At 37.3% G+C, this 22,092-nt stretch overlaps 1 long non-coding RNA gene across 2 annotated transcripts in view; it reads left to right on the forward strand.

Moving 5' to 3' along the window:
- The window catches only part of LOC126920765 (uncharacterized), a 128,279-nt gene that overhangs the window by 37,844 nt on the left and 68,343 nt on the right, over positions 1-22,092 (forward strand). For both annotated transcript variants that reach the window (XR_007712084.1, XR_007712083.1), the window contains exons 2-3: positions 7,063-7,217; positions 7,288-7,393. This is a non-coding gene — a long non-coding RNA (uncharacterized LOC126920765). The remainder of the gene's footprint in view (positions 1-7,062; positions 7,218-7,287; positions 7,394-22,092) is intronic.

The raw sequence follows: 22,092 nt of genomic DNA on the forward strand, positions 1-22,092 counted from the left end.
ACCGGCGAACCACGGACTTGCGCGTTACTCCGGTTGAAAATTCTTCGAGTCCGTCTAACGATACACACGTAAACCGGTCGTCCGTAGCCACGCTCACGTTCACACTACCCCGCGTATGATCCCGTAATGAAGAAATGCAGAGAATATAGGGTCTATGCTCCCAGTTTTCCAGCCACGTAGAGCCGTCGGCTCTCGTGCATGCTCGAATCTGACGATTCTCTCTTCGTTTCCTGTACCAATCTTGTGTACGCTTATGAAGCTTCCTTCTTCCTCCATGACATCCACACGACCTGTTCGATTGTGCTGGTGTACGTACACAGACGTAAACATCGCCTGAAGAGTCGCTTCCTTCTCCAACAGTTCCGAGTCTGTTCGTCGACGTTTTCTCGGTCGTTCGCCTTCTAGACCAGCGACGGCCCAGGGAACGAAAGTACCAAGCTAGAAAGAAGGAAGAAAAAGAGGCAAAGAGAAAGGGTTTCCTACGACTGTGCTGTTTTAGAGTCAGCTCGGCACCCGTCTTCAACAAGCCGGCTATATGTGTGGAAGATTACCTTATTTGTTACGTCCTTCTAACAAACCACAAACATCTAGCCGTGGGAAGAGATGGCATGGCATCCGGTGAAAAGGATACTCTTGGGAGACTCCAGAGAGGTGGCAGACAGCTCAGCTCTCTGGATGAAACTGTTGGACAACTTACGCGAAATTTCGTTTCGATAAAATTGCAGCTACACGAGAAGTGACGTTACCACAGCGGACCAACCTTTTTGTAGGATCTTTTCAGGGAGTAACAACACGTAAGGGACGGAAGATCATAAAGAAAGAGGCTGAGGCTATAAGAAGAAGGATAAAGGATCAGCGTTGCGTTACTCGACGCGTCAAAGTGAATCTCTTCTGTCCTGACCCCGGCCCGGGATCCCGGAACAATCGATTTGTCTCCAGAGATCTATCCAGGAAATGAAATTTCTGGCCTGTCGTGCTAAGACCCGTTCAAACGACTCGTGCATACAGCTTATCGAGCCGATAAACTTGATTTCCAACCCCTTTAACTTCGCATTGTCCACTTCTCTCAAGATGCCCGCAAACAATTATGCGATCTCCGTCGTTGGGAACTATTTCGTTTAGTTGGTGATTGTCATCGGGGTAAACGGGATTAAATGATTGAAAAATATTAACTAATCAAATTCGATTTTCATTCTTTATGATAATTTATATAGCACATTTAACTATATAACTGAACACTATATTTGATACGTTTCTGTTTTAATAAAATTCAACGTTAATTTTGTCAAAAATTTCGATAGGTTTTTAGTAAAATAATTTCAAAAACAAAAGGTGTGGAACCACCGATCATTTTGAGTAGTTTGGTGCTTAGAATGTTCATTCTAATACTGAACTATTTATTTTCACGTATTTATGGAATAAATTTATAAACGTACATTTATATCACATATTACAATTAAAACAAATATTTCATCTTAATTTTCATAATCGGTCATTTTCATTTGCGAAGAGAATTATTCTGTCTCTTCGGTTACGCTTATAGAAAATGGCTGGAACAGTTGCAACCCGTTGATTCATGATCGCTGATAATGTTTATAGGTCGCACCCTCTGTATTCAAAGAGATCGTGTGACTGCGATTGCAACCGGAACAATACAATCTAATCCACGAAGACAAGGATTTCGACGACAATTTCAATAACCAAATTTGACCAACCTGTCATCTTTGTCTATTATATTAATGATGAGGTTATATTAACCAGCACAATACAGATTTCGCTTATAGGTCGAGATAGCATGCTTTGAGGAGGTTACGTTCTTGCGATACAAACGTACACGTCGAACAGGTACCGGGGCCAAGTTAAAGGCATTTGCTCCTGTAAATATTGATAATGCCGCGGTTAACTGTGGCAGACTATCTAGAGGGGACTTAGCTATCGGCTGCATCGCATTCTTGCTTAAGACATTAAGCGAGATATAAATTGTGAATGTCTATAATGTCCGCTATATACAATACGCTATATACATATATATAGTGATTCACTTCTAATTAAATGGAAACATTTTATGGATGTATTGTGTTATAGAAAATACTCTGAAATTTCATCAATATGGTAACGAGACGTTAACGTATTATTCATTAATTTCATTAGCACTGTATGGAGACTGTAAAGCTTAAAACAAATTCTACTGCAAATGTTAATATGAAACTATATCTGCAGTAAATATCTTATATAGTTCTTATAGAGATTTTCGGGTAGATTCCACTTGTTTTTCTTATCTAACAAGTGAATCGAGATCCACTTGAACTAGCTATCCTCTGGTGTCTACTTACTTAGTCGAGTTAAATCCGGAGGGAGACAGAAATTTCGCACTACCAGTTAGTTATGCGCATATCACATATCCGCATTTATTGCTTACATCGTCGAATTATTAGTGCCACTTATACTCGATTCGTTTCTCTTTTTCCTAACATCGTATTATAAAATTTTCAATCGTTCGCTCTGTACTTTATTCTTACATTTTTCTGCATTTTTCTATCATATGAACGTTTGTGTATGTAGCAGAAATGAAGAATATTTCCAATTTCATCTGAGCTCTCTTTTGTTTCTACGAATTTAGAAAATACCCAACTAAACAGTTCCAAAGAATGCGCGCGTCTAATTTTAAAATTACACTCCATTGCCATTAACACAATTAAAATGCTCTTAGTACGGAGCTCGACTAGCTCTCTACCGTAACCGAAACGTGAAATTTCTAGAAAAATAGCACATACTGCTTAACGTTATAATGACACTGCACGATGTATCCTTTGTGCGACGTTTACAGTAAAGAATGCCGAACGAGACCGTGTGATTACACGCGCGCATGCACAAACTATATTTGGAAAAGATCGTGCGGTAATCCAGCTGGACGTTTAATCACGTTAATGGACAAAAAGCGTTATCGGAGGCATGCAAAGCAGTCTAGTGTCTGAAGCTACGCTTCCGGTTTATCGTACGACGTCTGTCTGTCACGCGACAAAATGTACAACGAACGGTTCGCAGTTGCGTGTCGCGCGAATTTAAGGTGTACTTACCTCATTAAGACACCCCGATTCCACCCTCTGCACGCATTACATTAATTAAAGTTGTATCAAGTTAATTGCGTTTTGGCGTCTTGTGTCACCTACCCTCTGTTATACCGAGAACGAACATAATCATTTCGCTATCATACCATCGCTGCCCTGTTAATTACTTTACTTTTATCGCGCTGGTATCGGCGCGGATTCTACGCGCGTTCAATTATTTTCTTTCTATCGAACAAAGCGATGTAATCTGACACGAGCCAGTACAGATACGCTATCTCCTACTGATACAGCACGTTATTCCGTGATAATGGAACACAGATAGTGTAACAAAGCTTAAGCAACCCTGATTAACTCACTTCACCTATTCGATCCGCCAAGTGGATATTCAAGCCAAACGATACTTAACACTGGTATAACGTATCAAACAATACTACGCGAATCAAGAGGATATTCCTAATTTCAATTTAACATCCAAGTTTCTCGGAAACGAGATTATTCGGATTTATTGATGATGAAAAATTGTATACCGTTTGCGTAAAATTTAATATATCGAGGATCTTTATATCGCAACGTCCTAATTCGATCTTCTTCCTTGGTCACATTTTTTATTTTATAATATTGTTACGTAACTATTGTATATACATATATAATATGGAATATTATTATATAACCATGCACTAAGTTATGGAAATTATTAACTAGTTTCTCTACTTAATCGATGTTCGTAATCAATGTACCTCCGGTAAAGTTAAATTTAAAGCTTAATTTTTGGTCCGCTACACATTGCTTTTGATGTCCACATTGTAACTGTCAAATACACGCAACAATATGCATGTTCACACGTTCATCGGTTTCTAGAACTTTACAGAGGGTGTCCATTTTCACGTCACTCATTCGTTCGTTTTTATATTTTGACATGCATTGTATGCTGCTGACTATCTCTTTGGAGAGTTGCGGTCATCAACAACAAGAGTTCGCCAATGAAACGCAGCGAGACATCTCGTATCAAACGTTAAATATAATTCTCATAAATTATTCAAAAATCTATGTTATTCTTTTTAGTTCCGCACAAACGATATTCCTATAATATAAACGCAAATACCGATATATGTTCTCATGGAGAGCAAATGCTTTCCCCAAATAAAAGCTACTTGAATATTCCTTACATCCATTTATTCATGACAATTCTTATAGCGCTCGCGAATCTTCTGAGTTGTCTGATTTATTTATATTTTGATGTCTCTATATAACCAACACTTTTAAAACTTCAACCCGTCCTTAACACCAAAATTATCAAATTTTAATTTCTAAGTATATCTAAGATACTAGTTGATTAGTATCAAGATCACTAGGATTTTAGAAACTAATCCCATGTTTTTATCTGATTGAAACTCAACATATAGAGTTTCTGTATTTGCAAGAAGAAAAAGTTAAAAGCCGGCAGTTCGATAATTCCAGCATCAATCTAATTATAACATATTTACAATCTGTAAATAAAACGATTTTATTTGCCAATTAATCAGCTCGACGAGCCCTATGGAATTCTTAAAATTCGTGACGAACGAAACACGGAAATAAATCACGGCGCACATTTCGAATCCTTTTCATCAGGCACCGCTAAACTCAAAGAGACTCCGGATCGTTTCATAGTACACCGGGGAATAGTGGAAAGGAGAAGAAAGGGAAATAGAGAAAGAGAGAGAAAGAGAGAATAGGGCTGCAGGCTAGGTGCGACAAAGAGAGCGCAAGGGAAGGGTGTGAGACAGAGAGAGCGTCTTCATTGCCGCGGCAAAGTCGACTTCTCAAAGTGCTTGGAGAAAATCTTGGAAGCAAATCACCCACATCACGAGAAGTAAGTTTCAGACTGAACCGTAGCTACTCCTCTTCCCAGTCAGTATAACGCTCTAATGTCCATTATTAAGTTAACCGATCCGCGTTATTGTTCACCCCTTGACTCTCCTAATACCCACTTATCCAGCTCGAAGGGGCGAGTCTTCGTGGTGCCTTTGCTTTCAGGCGAACTCTCCATGGCGAACCTTTCTCAAAAGAGAGAGAGAGAAGGAGAGAGGGAGGGAGAGAGAGGGAAAGAGCTTACAACACCAAGAGAATAGAAACTGGGACACACAGGTGATCCCCCGGTGGTTTCCCTTGATTTTCCACGGGAACACGCGCCCAGTCTCTCCACCACCGGGCGTACGAATTACGAAATTACTGCCGTATCAGCGAAACTGTTCCACAGGAATGCCGTGTAAAGCTCTTTGCGTCTCCTTTTCCACACTTGGCCTATACGTGGATCCTTCAGACCGATCTCCACACGCTGATAACCGTTCGATCCGCAAGTATCGAAGCGTGCCACCATAGTTTAACATCATCGGGAATGGCGCCGAGACTGTTTCAAACTATTCTAACTATCTCTCGCGCGAATTTTCAAGATTCTCGCAAACAAGCGAGTGGTCTTCGCAATTCCTGATGCTTGACTATCGGGAACATCATCGACGATCGGGTATGGGATAGAGACAGAAAGAATTCGAGGATGGACATTCTTCGGAATCATACCTATGACCTTTTTGTAAGGCATGATGCAGTGGATTGTTATGATTTTATTGACAATTTTCGTACATAATTTTTTAGTGTTCGTAATATGAACTTGTGGGAATAAAACTGAGGATAGAAAAGAAATGGCGCGCATGAAATTACCGGGGAAAATTGTAATTCTGCGTTCGGCAAGCAAAAACGTAAATCCACATGACCTATATTTCAAGTATTAAGCACACGCAATTATCCGCTTTTTGTTTTATTGGTTACAATGGATACATACTGTATAATGTATGTAGCTTGAACTATATTTAACCGACCGTGTCTTTAGATTTATTAATACATTTACGAATTGATATACACAAGTTAGAATAAAAATGAAAAATCTATTTATCTAATTGAGATTCACGATTTATTTCTCTTTACGATAAAAGCGATAAATTTAGCTACAGCCTAAAATTAATTCCAAAATTGAAGTCAGTTAAATGCCCAAACTTGTTAGAACTTCGTGGTTTTGGAACTCATTCTCTCTCTCTCTCTCTCTCTCTCTTTCTGTATTAAACTAAAATCCTTAGATGTTATTGAACTTGTGGACTTACAAGAGACTTCAGGGTTCTAAACTTATCGAATATATTCTACTTCCTTATTCTCTGCACTGTTGTGTCCTACAAGTTTGTCATTCAATAAATCTTACTACCATGGCGAATAATGGCACTACTTGTCATAGATATTCAGTATTATTAAGCTGGAAGAAATTTCAGTTAAAAAGAATATCAGTTAAAAAGAAATTATATTCAATCATAATCTTAATACTTTTACAAGCATCATGTTCGCTATTTAAGTACAAAATATGCATTTATATCGTCTTACATTCTAGTGGAAATGATGCTATGTATCTGTAAGAATATTCGCAAGGAAATGAAAGCACACATTTTATCTCAATAAGATTAAAATATGAAATAGTACATTACCAAAGATTAGCTCTGTGAAATGTACATAAACGAAGAATATTCTGGCGATGAGAAGTTTAATGAATCAAACGAATAAATTTAATTATTCAAGTAGGAATGTTACATTAGTTCTTTGACAATATTCAGGCGACCTTTGTCACTCGTGTCCGATATAATATTTCATATGCATAGAATTAAGTAGACACTACCGAACGTTTGAAATCGCGTGTTCCATGAAACTTACAACATTAGAAGACGATCATCTTGAAATTCTGCAATCTTAAAAAAACCCGTTAATAAAATCTATATGAAAGTAAAAGATATTATCAGTGATATTGGTAGGACGAATTTCGAATTAATAGTAAAATCAGCAGGTAATTCAATATATGTATATATAGATACCAAGTTATTGACCTGTGTATATATTTAAAGTTTTATTTCAGAATAAAATATATCACGCTGCGACCTAATACACTAATACATTGTTGTAACTGTCTATTCTTTTCCAGAAGGCGTACGGCTCCTTCGTGAGGATCGGTGAATCGCGATACACAACCGAAATAGTCGACGGTGTTTTAAAAGCTATCCGCTACACGTGTAGAGACGTTTGGGTTAGGCTGTCCGCACCATTCTTGCTGTATCTTTTCATCGTACGTGCCAATAGGTAAACTCTGTCCTTCTCTTTTTATTCTTCATCCTGTTCCCACCAAGTACATACATATATACGATTCCAGAGTATACCACCTTCGTTGGATTTTACGGTTCGGGTTTTATGGTTATATTTATTACGTCGGGCTTCTACGGGGCTCGAGGAACGTTTTCCCTGGGAGCGATTGCGACGTAAGTAGTCTATAAACCAATTCTCAATGAGCGAAGAAAACCCTTGTATACCAACACGGTTATGTTTGTACCTTCACCAACCGCTAGATGCGTTTAAATGTATATATATAACTGCATGTGTATAGTTTCATTCATAAATATCACGATATATTTTGACTTTGTAGAAAGTGTGATGGTTGGTTCAGGTTATCAATTTCAACGATTAATCGATCAGAATTTTGCTTTCATGCAGGATAACGATCTAAGAATATTTTCATTTTTAAACACGATAATTTAAGAATTACTTGTTTGTCTTTGGCAATCTCTTATGCTAAATCTCATTGGGAAAGCGTTGAACGAATTAGAAACAGAATATATGTACATAAAATCTGAGACAAATGTGGACATTTATGAATGGAGCTGTATCTATAGCTGTATCAATAGAACTGTACAAGTACATTGTCGTTCATAAATTTTGGGATATCTATGTCCTATAGAACTTGATGAACGATACAGACTACCCATGATAGAATTAAAAAGCACAGATTCTTATATTCATGATAATGATATAAAATATACTCAACTCGGATGTCTTCTATTAGGACTAATTGTTCATTCCTTTCAGTTGCTTTTATTTATACTATTACTACTAACTGTTGTTTTCTATTATCTGTACCACATGGTTGTCTGAGTTAGAATGAGAGTGGTGAAAATTAGATCGAAGAATTTCACTGAAAGTATATATATTTGATATATTGGCAATAATTTGGAGGCGTCCAAATACTTATAAACGAGAGTGTATAATGCGTGTGATTGCGCACGTGCGAAAGCAACTACAGACGATGTCACCTCGGGACGTAAAATAATCGTATCGCAACATCGCAACGACGGCTCTTTTAATATCGATTTGGCGATACAGTAACCACGGGTTGCCGAGTCGAATCGCAAATCCTGCGTATGTCGATCGATTCTCGTCAACCTGTACCCTACCGGTCATTTGTGCTTTCACGAGCGTCGCGGCCGAGTTTACACGACCCCTGGGAGTCTTTCAAACAGGCACTGCGCATTCGGAACCGCGGCAGGGATCTTTCAGTGCCATGTATATCCGGGTCATTTGTATGCATGCGTCACCATTTGCTTCGTTATACGAAGCCTACAGTGCCTCTCAAATAAGACTTCGTCTAATGTTTACTATTTCTGCGGATACCTATAGCGAAATGGTTATACTTTGAGCTTAAATTCTCCGAGATGTACCGCTGCGAATGTTAAATTTGACTTTGATCATGACTTTTGATGGAAATAGGCAATTGCTGGAAGTATCTTCTTAATTTACTCAGAGCCAATATTGCATTAATTGAACGTTTTATTTGAAAAAAGATTTTTTTTTAAATCAGTACACTGTAATTCATTTATGCTTTTTAACGTTATTACGATAAGAGTGTGAATCTGAAGGATTTGGCTAATATTTTTCTTGGCCATTATTTTCTCTTACTCGAGGATATAAATCGATTAATTTTCGTTCTATCTTCATAAATAAATCTTAAGGGCATAATCAATTTAGCTCAGATGAACGATTAGATGTAAATGATTACACAAAATAATTGTGATATTTTCGTAAGAAAATTTAATAAGTGAGAATATACGAGTCGTATAATGGCAAGTGCTGCTTCTGACTATTAATGTACCATTGATCTGTGCATTTCATATATTTTACTATTATAATATATATACATATTTATACAGTTCACATATTGTTATTACGAATCGATACACTTTATATATAGATACCACCCTCTTTTAAATACATTAGTCCCAGAAGATATTAGAGATATTTTAACAACTGTAATCTATCGTTTAGGTTTACTGTTGAAACTGATTTTCCCACTATATTTTGTAATATAATATAGAAAATAATGGTCGTAACGAAGCAATTGGCACGAGTTTGCGGACAAGCTGGATCATTTGAAAAACACAAACGGGCAATCAAGGAATGCGATAAAGCGGCTTACTGACGAACGAGTCGTTCCACGATCACGAGCACATTTCTTTCTGCTTGAATCGTCGTCCTTTCTAAGGTGCATATAACGAAACGGTCGAGCAATGGGCCGTTGGAACAATGGTAAGACCAAAAGAGTAGGGAATTTCAAACGATAAGCGTTTCCACGCACAGCGAACCGTTTTACGTTCCTTTCTATGGACTCCCGGTTTTACGGTGCACTCGGTCTTTGGGAATGATCGCACGGCGAAATTTCTTTTGATATTTAGTGTGCACAGAACCGTACCAAGACCAGCTACGTGTGTTTAATAAAACGAATATTCCTCGAGGCTTTATTGACAAACGAATTTTGTCAGTCCACCATGAAGAATTCTATTCGAGATTCTGTTCACGGTGAATCCTGTAAATCCGACGATGCCGGAAGAAACGTCTATCTGTACCGCGGATTCTGCTTACATTTATTCTTCAAAGTATCTCGATACGCTGTTAAAACAATAACGCTGATAAAACAATAAGATTTTCTGCGAATCTTAAAACTGATCTGAAGAAAGTAAGGTGATTCTTTCGAAAGGAATTGTGCTATAAATATTTTTTATGTAATTAGAAAGAAACACGCAAGTCATAAAGAATGTTTTACAGAAACGCAATTAAGTCTGACCTACCGAAACAAGCATTTTCGATTTTCTTATTTCACTCAATGATATCTCTCGCTCCTCATTTCTGATATAATAATATCTGTAATTATTCAGCTTGTGCAAGTGTATTCATTTTAAACACGAGAATGTCAGTATTGTTTCGATGCTTCAACGTTTTCCCTAACAATCACTCTTGACATATTTCTACTTGGAACTGAAATTACTCGAACTTCGTAATACGGTATCGTGTCGCATCAGTCAACGATACGTAAAATCGTCTCGAAAGCGAAGTTGTTTTCAACGAGCGCTACGTTGCATTTTCAATCGGTCTTTCAACTAGCAGCAGCGGTAATTACCTCGACGGATATCGAATCGCTAAATAGTGGTCGTTATTCGAAAGACATCTGCCACTATTAGCCCATTCAGCCCTCGGGAACATACTCATCTAGTTTCTACTCGGTCGAGTCTTCGTCCCATGGTTCAAAGGGATCGCATCATTAACCAACAAGTTTTCATCTTTATCACTCTTTAAGATGATCGCCTTCGTTGCGCAACTTCTTCGTCGAGGACTCTCGTAACGGTGGCCAAGAAGACGAAGGCGACTGATCGTTACATGTAACTGCGAAGACACTCTCGAGTGAGTAGAAAGTTCGCAACGTAAGGTCGAGGAGGCCTCTCTTTTAACGAAAGGATCTCCTTTAGTAAACAGGCGACCCGATCGTTCGTATTCGTTACTGCGTCGGTGTGAGGACAGGCCGATCTCAGGAACTGGGACACGGTGTAACTGCTTTTTAAGATTTTCCGCGGCTTAACCATCTTTACGTTTCTACGAGTTTTATGTGGCTCTCCGTAAGGGACATCGATAAAATTGGAAATCGTGGACGAGCGTCTTCTGTAGCAGAGTTTCGAAAAGTTTCAGAAGAGGAATCGATTTTTTTAATAGTTGATGGATGATAGCATTAAGGTAGAGTTTTTAGCGATAACTTTGATTTTTGACATTAGAGTAGACAAAACGCAATCACGATGTTAGGTTGAGGTAATATGACATCCTCGATTGTAAAAGTTTGTCGTATGATAAAATTTCTTTTTCATAAAACAGATACCAAAAGACGAAAAAATTAATAGCTACTCATATTCGTATTCGCGTTTAAATGGTTAAATACGTGATAATAATATCATGATGAATAAATTCGAACAAAGTTAGGACAATTATAATCTACCGAATGATATCTTTTGATGCTCTATTGACACTGCCTTTCTTGATCTCATTACGAATATTTTTATCACCAATCTTTTAAAATTTGTACATACTTAACTTACTGTCTACTATTCAATATTACATTGGAATATTTTCTATTTTCAGATTTATCGTCTTTTTTTCTATAGATATTTGGAGTAATATGCAAATTACTTGGTTGAAGATATCCTGAATTATACCCAAGTTAGGTTCTACTTACGTTGAATTAGCATAAATATAATCGAAGTCAAATAGGTCAAGATTACATTGAATCGGTTAAGTCAGTCAGATTAGTTTAACAAATTGACCAAAGTAACGTAGCAGTATGGAAAGTAGAGCAAACTACGGCGATTTAACCAAAGAAAGTTGAATATCAAGCTCGTGAACAAAACAACTTTCGACCGATAAACAGAAACCTTCAACTATTTGGAGAATGTTGCTGTATTTTCGTATACAAATGTTCCTTCCACGAGATAACGATCCCTTATTGTAACTGCACAACCTATTCATATTTTGAACTGCAGTAAATTTCTTTAGAAATGCGTTTTGCAATTAATACACAGTCACCAGTTATTCAGATAAACGATAATGAAACTAAATTTATATACGATCATTATTATGAAATCTTTTAAACTTATACTATGCTACACGAAAAATATTTGGAGTATAAATATAATTAAAGAGAAAATGTGCTTATAGACCTGACAAATGTTAACATTTTTTAGTCAAATAATGGAATCATTATAAGACTTCTGTTTATTTCTCAAACCATAAATTTAAACGTAATTACTATTAAACAAGTAGACTTAGTACTTCTAACGTAATTTACCCAATTCACTGCGTCGTCTTACGAAGTTTTCTTGCAGAAATCTCTCCAATCGTAATGTTACAAGTTCAGTATTTACCGATACCAAATAAGATGTTTCGAGTTGTAATTCGTTATAAGCATCCACGATCTCAGTACCGTGGTAATCAACGTTTTTCCTAGAAACTTCGCGCGATACTAAAACTCTAACTAATTCCTAGAAGCCACAGCTTGATCGTAGACTTTACAAGTATATCCGAAAATTTGTTACTGACACCTTACCACCGATTTCAGTTAAAGCGCGAAGATCGCGATAGTATGGCAGGCAAAACTGATAGACGCTGGGTATGTGTGTATGTGTGTGTGTGTATCTCGTTACTTGGGTCTGCAACCTCTGTGCACGGTTATCCGTCATTCCCTTATCTGCGTGAACGTTTTATGCCGCATAAAATAGTCGTGAAAATTGTCGTGGATTCCTTTTCTGATTTACTAGCCGGCATCGATTCTCGATTCAATTCGAAAATCGTGTTACCACGAAAGCGATAACAGGTAACCGCGTTTCCAGGCATGCTGCCTTCTCTTCTGGCCGACGCGATAAACGCGTCGTGCAACCGGCCTGGATAGCTGCTGCTACACCTAATCGAGTCTTTGCCTAAATGTATGCGGTAACCGAGTAACGCCAAACTTTAAATCGATATCTGGAATTTGTCTAACCAAGAGAGGAAATCGGCACAACGGCTTCTCCTTCTCTTTCGTCTCTGTCTGTTTGTCTGTCTGTCTGTCTGTCTGTCTGTCTGTCTGCCTGCCTGTTTCTCTCTCTCTCTCTCTTTCTCTTTCTCTCTCTTTCTCTTATCATCTCGTCTTCCCTTTCACGCCTACCGAGTTACCCACCACGAAGCGTACTGGAGGGTGCAAATGGTACATCCATTACTTCCCGCAGTCTAATGGCTGGAATTTATTAGGCGATAAGTTACTCCGCGCTACCTGCCTTACTTGCCGAGTTCCAGGACTCTATCCGGCCGGAAGTCGAGAGGGACACATTTTCAGGCTGTTTCTCCATCCCCTAAGATCCGTCACCTTTCTCCGTTCTCCTCTACCACCCTTCCCTCCCCATTTTGAAGAGACGCGGCTCACCGCAATGACGCGAAGCGTGATTCCTTGGGATCACACTCTTTAATCCGTGACGAGGGATGAGAGAGACGTCGAGATAGAGAGAGAGAGAGAGAGAGAGAGAAAGAGAGAGAGAGAGAGAGAAAGAGAGAGAGAGAGAGAGAGAGAGAGAGATTCACGGCCAGCAGGGCGAATTAGGAGGGCCGTAATTCATGCTGACGTATTTTCAACGCGGATAACTCGAGTGGTTTGGCCGAAAAGGGTTGACTCGCCCCCACTCGTCTTATTTTTATCGTGGCTGTTAAGGACGCGTCACTGCTGGGATATTCTGGCTAGAATTTCACGCTGAAAATACGAAAGTGGAAACTAAAAATAATGGACTTTTCTCTATAAGCAATATGCGTTAGACATCTTCTATCTTTATAAAACGTTAAAATGTCGCAGCAAACGCGGCCTGGCCGTATTTCAGCCAACGCTAAATGCATCCTAAACGTTTATTGCATGCACGCGTATGGTCGAGTGTACTTTATGGGACAGGCTTATACGTCATGGTATATTGTGTTTCACTTGGGCGTTACTCGTTGAGTGATAATTCAGTGAATTCTTAATTGTTGCATCGTTAGTTACGCTTTCGAAACGGATTTTTCTCTTTTTTTAACGGTGAGTGCTGTAATGTGATTGTAAGGACTGATACGTTAAATATGCGTACATACTGGCATATTTATGAATCACATATTCGAATTTGAAGAAAAAAAGTTGTCAACTTTTAAAATGAGATGCATGTATCGCACCGATATCAGTTTTCTATTATATAGAAACCGGATTTACTAATATTATTTCTTGTAGGTTTCTCAGTTTCATAGCCTAGATGCGTAATCAATGTCGAATTTCTCGCAAAACAAATGAATTATTTCCATGAGTTCGTCTGTTGCACGGACAATCAAACATCGATAATCGCAAATTGCATAAATTTAGAAAAATACCTGTAACATCGTCATCTTTTCCTACTTTTTAATTGATGAAGTTGACCAACTATATTAAACATCTTAAACATATATAAAACAAATTAAATCTCTCCGTACCAATTTGCATTTTTATGTAAAAAGGATAATAATTATGGAGCAAGACTAAGCAACAGTCATTATTATGCAACAGTATTAAACATCGATAAACACGTATCGATATAAACGTATGTACGCTTGTACAGCTGCAAAGAGTGGCGCAAATCATGATCTCTCGAAATCATTGCAGTCGCGATATACCAACGCGATTGACGCAAATAAATGCCGATGAATCAGCTAAAGATTTATCGAGTGTCCAGTCACGTCTATTCGCAAGAGTACCAGAAGCTACGGACAGATTGATAGAGCGTGATCTTCACCAACAGGGTTCACTCTTAAGCGTGGACTCACGGCTCACTTTGTACGATTCTGCTTCGAACGTCCGACAGAGAAGTATTACGACGCGGAACCAGTCGGTGTTGGCAGATCGCACTGTAATTTCACCCTCACGTGCTAGAATCTGGAGCTTCGATTTGTCATTCGGCGCGACTCGCGGCCCATTTGTCAGCCGATGATTCAAGCGACGAGTAGTTACGCGGCCGTTTTCCGTCGCGCGATAACAACGCGACCTGGACCGGCCGCATTAAAGGCCGACTGACTATTCATTGTTCAATAATTTCATTGTTATAATTGGTCGCCTTGTATGCAAAATCGATAAACTTTCAATTTTGAGACAACGCCGACAGATTTACTGTTCGGCGCTGTAGAATCGTCTATTTTGTTGCTGATAACCAATAACGTAGACGCCGGATTCGATTCGAATTCGGATAAGTTTGACACACATTATAGGCGAACACCGGCGTTTTTAAATGGACGATGTTCTCTTCGTGATCTCGCTAACACGCCGGTACACGTGAATTTCGCATACGGCATTATTTGGGTCTTAACGGGGACAGTTGGATGAATTAGATCCGGGTTGACTAGAATAGGGAGGTTGCCTAGTTTAAAGTGGATTAATTATGAATAATTGTGTTCTGGATTAGGCAGCTTTAGGGTGTAGACGACTTGGACTTGTATGGTACCGTATACATAACACGCGTAATTGTTTGCAGAATCTTATGTTTCCCTGTGAAAATATTGTATTTTTTTATATGTAATATATAGTTTTTCATCCATTGGAAATAGTGTATATATGTAAGTTGTTTAGAGGAAATTGATTTTTACATTTTTAATTCTACTGGTAGAATATATTCACTCACATATATTATTTTGGATAGGAAACATGAACTCGTTTCGGTGTAAGTTACTTCATATATATTTCTAGCTGTCGTAATAAATTATCGGAAAAGATAACTATCCTAAGTCTAGAAAAAGCCCATGTGTTAGAACACATCAAACAGATGAGTTTCAAGCCGTAGTCGTTCGTATTTTTATTTATATCGCTAGTCATCCTCGTCACATACCTTTCAACGTATAATTCTTCACAATTAATAACCATTTACAGACTTTAAGCTTTTACTTTGTAAAACCACTTTTATTTTCTTTAAACCACTCTCCATATATACATAATTTTCATGTTTTAACAATCTTTAGATACAATTTCTTCGAACAAGTAACCCATATACAACAATCTAATCACGAAACTCGAATACAATCAAGAAATAAAAGAATCCAAATTAAAATACCTCCAAACCAAAAATCACGAAATGATATAAATTGTTATAGCGAAGCATGAGAATGGAAAAAGGTACGAGCAACAACGATGTATTAAGCGGTCGCGTTAGTGTTCCATCGGCGTTTAAAACATATACAGTATGTAAAGAAGGGTTGGTTTAATGACGTCGCCGAATGTTAATTATACGTTATATCACGAATCGTTATTCCCGCTGAAAACACAGTCCTCGACCATCGAACAGTGTCGATGTACACGCGATCGGTGCTTGTGTGCGAAGGTTTCCCTGGTTTTTAGCCCAGTCTCGACACGGGTGCGTGACTCCGCGGCCCCTTGCTCTCACCCTATTCGCTGATAGTTGCATTGTAAACATTGTGGCTAACCAGAGTACCTCAAAAGGGTTTTAAAAGTCCCGGAAATTCGGACTACAGCTGATTCGGAAGCTGGTATTTACTGTTACTCATGAACCTATCTGGCCACCACCGGGCTACGATTGTTTGCACGTTCCTCCGCTATTCACTCTTCGCGGCCACACGCTTCCACGCGTTCGCGTGCGTCGATTCGTTGGTTAATTATGTTTATGGACGATCGTAAGGTGTGCCTGACACGGCTTCGCGTCTGGTTTACGTGCTGTAACCACGTTAAGGTTCGTGGGTGGGTCGTCAGTCTTTTGTTGCGGTTGCGAATTATTGGCTATTTTATTTACAGCCGGTTTCAGGTTATAATGTCTTGCCGTGGGCTTTTCGTGGCGATGTTACCAACGATTATTCGAAAATTTTGTTTACGCTTCGTTTACTTTACGCAATGGTGTGGGAGTATGGGAGTGGAATGGATTTGTGTTTCGAATATTTGCATTACGAAGCGGTCGAAAGCCTTAGGCCACGTCTTATCTTTAATAAAATTATTTAACTTAAGTTGTCAGTATGTTTTATGAGTACAGATGAGAAAAATATGATATAAAATTATTTACTACTATATAAAATTATTTACTACTAGATACTAAAGATACTAGATACTTAAATACTAAATTATTTGAAGCATATATCTATGATTTTTACACTTACACTAAACACATAATCTTTATTTATGAACGTAATGCGCGAAACCTGGTGATCGATTAGCAATATCACGTTAAATATTGAATATTAATATTTTTGAAATTTTATTTCTTCTTATACTTATGAAGAAATTAATTATAAAGGAAGTTTTTATTTCATTTGTCCAAAATATGAATCTCGAACGAGAGTTATTCACTATGCTCTTTTCGCAATAGCGAATTGATGGGATATGAAAGTAGAAATTTTCAGAGCTTAAACTACGAACTAGTTATAACAGTTTCATGCTCTAATGATGTTATCAAGTGGCTCTCACCATTAACAAGGAGCTAATGTTTGAATGTTTGTGAAAAGCGGACACGACACGTTTAAATGTTAAAATTTTTTTAAAATTACGTCCATGTGTATTAAACTTCGTATCTTCTTAATTTCATTATAAAAATATGAATTTGTATAAACATTTGCAGTCTAATTACTTATTACTATTCGTATTTTCCAATTATCTTTCTTTCAAAGTAACTGTACGAACGAAAATACAATTGATTGGAAAGAGGACGAAGTTTATTAAAAGAAACCACTTTCGATCGATCTATTATTAATCGTATCTCGTACTCGTGTTGAAATTGCTTGATACGCGATTAAATGACAGAGGAATCGGAAGGGCGACAGTTCGATTGACCGTTTCAATTTGCGTGAAATGATCGGGCAGAACGGAATGCCTGGTATACATAGAGTGGCAATAAATTTCTGTGGCTCCATCGAAAATTACGGAAGTCCGCTCGAAGTTTGCCGTGGGAGTTCCATGTAATTTTATACGATCGAATTTAAAATATTATTCATTTAAAATTGGAATCGAAGCTTCCGACCGAAAATTGCCATTGTCCGTTCACGACTGTTCGTGCTCGAGCGCAAAAATATCCACTTTATTTGCAAAGTATCGCGAGACCTGATGCACCGGTGTTTGTTTAAAAATGTGTCATAAAAGTTCCGATGAGTGATTACAGTTGCAATGCATATTTCAAAGTGATACACGGAACTATCGGTTATCGTACAGATACACGTGGCTGGTTGAAATTTTTCGTCGGAAATTCGTCACGAAGCGTCCTTTTGTAATCTCCTGTGAATTCGTAATGAACACAGTTGAAAGAGATCGTAAGTTATTTGTCGAACGGTAGTGGAAAATTGTTTGTTCGATTTACGAGTCGTGGAATCTAGTATTGCACAACACGTGGTGTAAGCTTACTTACATATATTATATTATGAACTATGCACGCCAGGTATAATAATTAGGTCTAAGCATGTGCATGTTGGGAAACTGTAGTTAATTAGTTACTAGTAGCAAGTATGTACCTGGTAATTAATTTTAAAGCTAACAACTAGTTTTTAGTACTTGATATTACGCAATTAGATTTCTTTCTGCCTCGCAATGCATATTAAATTGTCATGTTTTCTAGTGTTTAGAATTAAGAGATGGTGGACACGTGGCGGAATCAGTTGTTTCCTGTGGCTTCAAAAGAAATTAAAATATCAAAAATTACATCATCAGAAATAAAAGCCTTCAGAAATCGTTCGTTAAAATCCGTTAAAATTATTCCAAGTACAACAAATATTATTTTAGTTGTAAATTTAAATCTCCAAGGTGATGATAATATATTCTTTAATCGTACATTTCAATTAAGTGCTATGTCGAACGATGCAAAATTAATAATGGTTATTACAAAATAAATATCCCAAGTAATCATTTATACTGTATGTCATTAATTAAAATTTTTGCTTGTTATCAATTTATGAATAATTTACAAAATCTGGTGCAACAGAACTTCCATTAATCTTTTTCAATATACTGTTAATTACTAATTATAGGAGTCAAAATGAATTTCATATCTTGCTTTCTTACGACATTTATATACTTTAATATAGCTAATGATAATATAAATGAATTGAAAGAACATGTTTTTCATTGATTTAGTTATTATTGTTATTGAATAACATAACAATTTTGAGCGTCATATCACGAATAACACACTGTGGTGTCGCAACTTCTTTTTCAGCAAGCGCGAAAAGAAAGCATCGATATATCGTTATCGATTTGGAAACATTTCATTGAAAAGTTATAATGAAACACTGAAATCGATATGGACCACCAATTTCATGTAACTTTATAGATTGCTATTTGATGTATTAATAGAAATCTGATATTAATTCAATATTGAATTTATGGTTCTATGTATCTTGTATCTATTTACATATCACAGCAAAGCTTTATGATATTCGATCGATTTGAAGTAGCTAAATCTAAAATTTCCAATAGAAAAAGTAATTTCTCTTTCAGCCTGTTCAACTGAATAATTCAATTGCTATTGAATTACTTAATTTATACCTATTTAATCATACTAATATATAATTATAATTATACATATTTCTAATTATTGAACTGAAATTCATGATCACCAATTTTGTCGATGTTAGCAGTACATCTATATTTCTAGTAAAATCCATAATTTGAGAGAATATTTAATTTGGTTTCTTGTAAATATTGTTATGATATATCTAGATATTAAATAAATTAAATGAATACAAATTTAAAGAATTTACCACATCGAAAAATGTTAATTTTTATAGCAATCCTCTAGAGAAGAATACTATACATTGTAAAAGTGTCGTTCACAGCAATGTGCACATTTTAATCAAACGAATGTTATTTTGTTTTACGTTATCAAACGATAAATTCATATACTGCATCGGACTACTAAAAGCAAAGGATAAAAGGATAATGGGATAAAAGGGTAAAACAGACATAAAACAGAACCAATTAATTACAATATTTATACCTCTCGGTATTATTTCCAAGCATTAATCATGAACGTCTACTGAAAGAAGAAAATCCTCCATCATTTCCCATTTTTCTCAAAGCACAATTTCTGGGCGTTCCACGATCTCGTTTCAACTTTGCAGCGGAGCTTTTAAGTAAAACCTTTCCCTCTTTCTCCGTTCATACGTTATACCGGCTAAGTTTATCGACAAACACTCGGACGCCCTCTTTCCGTGACCGGTTCACAAGCTTTCACGGTGATTCGAATATAATACGTTATAATCCATTCGCCCATTCTGCCCGAAGGGATGGAAACAATCTGATGAATTTGTTAAATAAATCCACAAAGACACCTGAACTCGATGAATAACGGAATCGGCGCACGCATCTCGAGTTGATCAAATCAACTTTCAATGTTTGAACTAACTTCCGTAATGAAGCTCGACTTTTCGAGTATCGCTGTACGCCGATTACTTCCGCGAATTTATCAACATTCACCGGCAACAGTTTCACGGTGACATTCGTCGTGGCGTTAGGGCTCGTACGATGATCGATCTCGTTCGCATTCCATCGGTCGATTTCCTACGGATCGCTGTCTTCTGTTTTCAACGGCATCGTCGTCGCCGCCACGACGAGAATGGAGGAACTCATAGGAACTCTGTGGATACTCGACAACTAGGTAGTTCGTTCAATTATTAAAATAAAGCCCCTTCCATGATTCCGCGGCGACAGAGAAAATGAAGTCTGAAATTCCCGACGATTTCATTCGCGCGGAATTTAGAGGTGAATAGCTCGAACGCGTTAAAAACTTTCGATTCGCCGCATTTTCGCTCGTGAACGTAGCTCCAACACGCGGTGGAAAATCAGTAAATGCTCTGTGATCGCTCCTCGTGAATTTTTTGGTAATTAATGGACGAGAAACGTTTCGATGAAGCGTGTTGGAGAGAGATGTTTTCATTTTATTAATGGAATTTAATTAATTATTGCGGTTGTTATCGTGAGAAATTTCTAAATTCGAATGGATTTTAAAGCAAATTTAGAATAGTTATATTTGGCGTTTTACTAGATTAATAGGAGGTAAATCTGTAAATTAGTATTGGACATCTCCAGAAACAGAGTATTATTTCGATAAATGTATCTATTACAAGCAAATAGCATATCTGAGTAAGTACAGATTTTGGGACGAAATTAAATAATTATGTTGATAATCATCAATTTTCGCTGTACTTCAGTCAATGAAATTCATTAATTCGGCTTCTGAGCGACTCATTTAAATTGCTCTATTCTATAATGATAAAAATGTTGATCGTTTTATTAAAAAGCCAGGAATAAAAAAGTTTATTCTGATAATTGAAATCATAGTCCTTTCTTCTAATTGCATACTAAACTTTTGACAAATACGATAAAATTCATGAAACAGTTTTTATATGAAATTCCTCGTTATTGCTTACAAATACCCACTTTGTTATAGTAGAATTATTATTTTTTAATAGTCGATAATTTGAAGCTACGAATTAAAATCTTTAATTTTTCACAATTTCAAAATTTGACAAAAATACAACATCACTTTTAGAATAATCGGATACATGTAGAAATATAACTGTCCAAAGCTCGCGTGAAACCGTGAAAAATGCAAGTATCGAGAGCAAGGTTTGAAAGAACATTTGTCCACCGATATAAACGACAAAGACACGACAACGGTGTTGTATCTGTCCTACTCAAATCGTCATCAATAATCCTTCGATGTTTCCAGGTATTGCAAATAACATTACGATCCCCTTTTCTAACTTATCAACAAACCAATATCACTATTTCAATGGTTGCAAATCACCGTAAGGAACGTTTTCCAAAAAAACACATTGATGATTCTTGTCTCGTGGTTCCTACGTTACACGCTAAACTCGAGCGTGTTAAAATTCCTCTTGCGGCCAGCTTTTTATCGGTGTTATTTTGACAAATCCTACTCCGGTTATCCGGACCCGCGTATGAAAAGATTGCAATTCGTCATCTTGCCCCACTTTCATTTATGTGCTCGCTATGCGCAGCGTGAAAACGGGCATGGATTTACTTTACCTGTATGCATTGTTGGACCACCGCGAAGAATTCAGACGGAAAAGCGTAAAAAAGAAACACGCGCGCAGAGGAAAAGGAAAGAAAGAGAGGCTTCCCTTTTCCAATAAAAGGAACGAACGCGTCTACTTTTTGTTACCGTATCGATGCTAAAAGAATTAAGAGATTTAACGCGTCGGGAGTGTAAACGTAAAATCTCAGTTGCAGGTGTGTTACATGGAGCAAGGTGTGATGTATCGTTGTGGTTTTACGAAAATTTTGCGCGTTATAGACCGCGAGAAATGAAGAGATCATTATACAAGTAAAATGTTCCCTGCTTCACTTTGC

Source organism: Bombus affinis, chromosome 9, assembly GCF_024516045.1.
Source record: "Bombus affinis isolate iyBomAffi1 chromosome 9, iyBomAffi1.2, whole genome shotgun sequence".
NCBI lineage: Eukaryota > Metazoa > Arthropoda > Insecta > Hymenoptera > Apidae > Bombus > Bombus affinis.